Source organism: Capsicum annuum, chromosome 6, assembly GCF_002878395.1.
Source record: "Capsicum annuum cultivar UCD-10X-F1 chromosome 6, UCD10Xv1.1, whole genome shotgun sequence".
NCBI lineage: Eukaryota > Viridiplantae > Streptophyta > Magnoliopsida > Solanales > Solanaceae > Capsicum > Capsicum annuum.
Window position 1 is genome coordinate 146,610,614 of NC_061116.1, and position 4,459 is coordinate 146,615,072.

The following is a 4,459-nucleotide window of genomic DNA, read 5'->3' on the forward strand; positions in this document are numbered from 1 at the left end:
CTTTTCCACTCCTATTAAAGATCACCAATACTTGGGCATCATTTTTTAGGTTCACAACGGGATCACTAGGAGGCCTTCTTTTTGTCTAGAATTAAGTTGAGTAGAGATTGGGCCGATTTTAGTATCCAATTGCTTGATTTAGGTGGAGTGTGATACAACCGTTTGGTTGATTTGGGAAAAGTCACCTTTCAATTCTCGAACCATCTGGTCCTTTCCCTCCACTCGCATCATGATCCTTGCTAACACATCCCCGGTCTTGAATTTTATGGGATCAACAAAATTGGCCTTTACCCTTTACTCAATTATGGGAGGCATATATTGGTCATATTTCCTTTCCTTGTCCTCCAATCATGATATCTATCGTGATCATGCCAATCTCGCTCTCTTTTATGATCCATCCAACCTTGGTTCTCACTTTGCCTTTAATAGGCTACTCAGGAAACCACTATATAGTTGGCCAAATACCTAATTTCTTCATCAAGCCTCTTGGATTATTCTTCATCATAGACTTTGGATTCCACATCATTCATTGTTTTTGTGGGTGCACCTATCATATGCTTTGTTAGAAGCTTTAATTTCATCATGATTTTTACCATGTTTTCCCCCCTCTCTCCATCTCTCTTCCTTTGCTCTTTATCAATATAGGAGGTAGTAGGTGTCCCTTTAGCTACCTCAGTGTATTAGGTATGCTAACCTAAATTTTTCTTAGTAACTTCCCCAAGAAAGTTTATAGCCACATTATAAGACAACATCACAAGTGAACCCCCGACTGCATTATCCACCACAGTTTTATTTAGTTAATACAAAACCTAGTAGAAGATTTGGAGAAGCATCTTCTCTGGGACCTCATGGTTGGGACATTGCATGAGCTTCCCATTAAATCTCTCCCATACCTTATATAGAGGTTCTCCATTTAATTGATGAAAATTAGTTATTTTATCATGCAATTGCAATATTTTGGATGGAAGTATCTATCTAAGAATGCAATAGTAAGTTCATCCCACGATATGATCGACCCATCTGAAAGAGATCAAGGAAAAATACCACCTCACCCATCAGAGAAAATGGGATGAGAAGAAACCATATGGACTATTATTAGATGTGATGAATGTCAAAAGGGGCATAAACTTCCACAAAATTCTTTAAATGCAAGTTGGGGTCTTTTTGAGCTTCCCCCCCAAAGATACCCTTATATAAAGCATGTACAACATAGCACTCATGACGTGGAATACCTTATTCCCTTGATTAGGTGGTATGCAGATGACACTCGCACGTCCAAAATCATGGAGTTGCTCCTCATCATCAAGGGGACCATCAAAAGTCCCGACATTACTTTCATGGTCACTCATGGTGTCATGGACACTATTGAATTCACCTAAAAAACCAAAACAACAAAAAAAGTAAATCAAAACCACCACGGGTATACCCAAAGCTACAATCAACACCGTACAAGTAAAAACTAGGTCTCACTCTCCGACAATGACACCATTTTGATCAGGCTCACCTATACCATAGTTTTGATATAGGATGATCATTATCAATAAATCTCAACTCATATTGAGGTTGAATCCTTGAGGAGTGAATCTAGTATTCAAACCTATAGGTGTTGATAGTGTCCAAGTGTATGCCCCTAGTGTAAACAAAATAAAATGCATGGGGGATTGGTTTGGAAAGTTATTTTACCAAAATTTATTCAAACTATAAATTAAAGAAAACAATTGTGATTTAGATTTCAATATGAGACAAGTCTTGGGATTATGCCTTTTTAGGGGAAAATAATGCATGGGTTCATGACAATTGAAGATAAATTCTCGTTGATGACTACAAGGGTAGGCTAGGTTAGGGGCTCTTGATGCTAGTTTGTCAACCAAACCTCAATATTATCACCCATGGACACTTTCGGATACCTCATGGATATGGTAATCAAACCTATCTAATACCTCAATTAGGCAGCCCTATTTCTAGGAAGATGCCCAAGACCTTGCTAATTCTTAATTCAACCTTATGTATAAGATAATGCAAAGAGAATAAGCTACATATAACTATTGTTCACTAATGCTATGTCACCCATATCCCCCTTTCAAGGATGATATGGGATCCAAAGGTATATTCCCATCCCTCTTTCTAGGATGATATTAGATTTTTAAAATTTGGGGATTTTACCCACAAATCTATGTTGATAATTCAGGGTTTTCACCCATAAATTCCAACTAAATAAAGCAAACATTAGTAAAATCCATCATAAAAAACCAAGAATCTATACTAATACATCACAACCCACATATATTTGCACCCTATTTCAATATAATCCCAAGATAATTTGCTTAGCTACTCACGAAGTTAGGGAGAATAAATATACCAAAAGGATAATTCAATGCTTCCATGGAAATTAAAAGTAATAAGATTCTTTAATTTAACTTCAATTTCACTAAACTCAAATTGGAAATTTAAACACAATAGTTTCCCCAAATTAGTAGGGTTTACAAAGTCTCCAAATTTAATTTTGCTAGTGTAGAATCCTAAATAATAAAGGAGTTTTTGCCTTACATGGGATTTTGGGTCGGCTACAGAAAATGACACAATTACCTCTGGGCATAAACCCGCTATGCCATGATCTCTGTATATTATTCGCGATCGTAGATACTATAACCGCCGTAAGACCATCGTAATTATAAGCAATTACCAAACTTGACTTTTCGTGATCGTGACACTCAGATCGCGATCATGGTAACTGAGGGTCAAATCCTCCTGCTTTTTCAGATTTTGCACTTCTCTTCCCCTGTTGATCCTTTTTTAGCTCATCGCACTCTTTTCCTTCTTATCACTTTTATACCTACAAAATATAGGGATTAGTACATTCAAATGACCAAATATTATCATTCATATCATTAGATCATAGTAGCGTGTACTAAATAGGATGTAAAAGAGTGTTAAATTTAGCACTCATGACTGGACCTATATAGGTAATGGCTGTATTTAGGACGAATTGATCTATACAGTTCAGGTTAAATTTTTAAACTCTCATGTTCATGACCCTTGTCCTTATCCTGGAATCCTATATATGTATGTATATGAATTTGGCACATATGGTTTATAACTAAATTTTTGGTAATTGCATTATTTTATCATTATTCCCTGAGTTACATGCCAGTGCTTATCCCACTGACTGTCCCTGGACACTATATTGTTTTATGATGTAGGGTCTGAAGGGTTTTCAATTGCTGTTGTGCAATGTTAGATGGTCGAACACATCTGTTGAGTTGCTATGAAGTGGTGAGCCTCTATCCTTCAAAAAACCTTATCATTTCATTATTTTTTATTTATTATCATAGTACTTTTGGATTCTTTTAGTCGTAGTCGGAGGCATGTCCTTACTTAGATGTTATTCTGGTTTTAGAGGTTTTCATGGGAAGTGTGGGTGGATTGTTATTTGAATTCTTCAAATCGTCACTTGATTTATCTATTCCTATTACTATTATCATTAGTTTAATTTGATTTTTCTTTATTTATTTATTTATAATTGTTATTCTCTTGAGGTTAGGCTAAGGGGGTGGTCTCTGGTCCATAGTAGGCTTGAGATACTCATCACATCTAGGTCCTGGTTTGAGTCATGACAAGCTTGATATCAGAGCATGGTTTAGGGTCATTGGGTATCCATAAAGCTGTGTCGAGTATAGTCCCTTCTATGGATGTGTCGCATGCCAATCTTATTAAGAGAAGACTATAAGGCATTTAAGAATGTTTTCCTTTTCTTGTTTTCTATTTTTGAGCTATAGAGTCAAGTGTTACGAAACTTCTCTAACTCCTGACTTCCTTGCATTTCAGATTATGCCTGTCCAAATATCTGATATTTGTAGAAACTATGATGGAACCTCTATTCCACCCAAGGAGAATTTGGAGGGGAATCACTCTGTTTATGGAGTGCAGACCCGGTCTCAGGTCCCTGCTCCTAATTGTATTGCTCCATGTGGAGTTACACTAGTCCCTATTAGTCCTCCCCGAGCTTCCCAAACTAGTGATACTTATGCTCAGTCACCTTAAGAAGGCATTTTTAATGTGGAGTTTCTTCAATCTATTCATATAATTGCTCAGCGGGTGGCATCACAGTCTCATTAGTTTGATCATATTAGTTTTTTTTGCTCATTCATATAAGATCACTCAGGTTGGCTAGTTTATGAGGTTGAATCCCCCAACCTTTATGGGTTCTAAGGTTGAGGAGGATCCACAGGGGTTCATTGATGAGATTAAGAAGATCTTTATGGAGATGCATGCTACTGATTTGTAGGTTCTGAGGTTTACTGCCTATCAGTTGAAAGAAGTTACTTACTAGTGGTATGAGGAATGGGAAGTAAAGAGGGGGTGACAATGCTAAACAAGCAATGTGGGATGACTTTTCAGGTGCTTTTCTTAATCACTTTTTTCCTCAGAAGTTGAGAAAAGCTAAGGCTGAAGATTTTGT

General features: G+C 36.8%; 1 non-coding gene across 1 annotated transcript; it reads left to right on the forward strand.

Moving 5' to 3' along the window:
- The first annotated feature begins 843 nt into the window (after nt 1-843).
- On the forward strand, nt 844-949 carry LOC124899804. The gene has a single exon (XR_007057368.1). It is a non-coding gene; the product is annotated as a small nucleolar RNA R71 (small nucleolar RNA).
- The last annotated feature ends 3,510 nt before the right edge of the window (nt 950-4,459 follow it).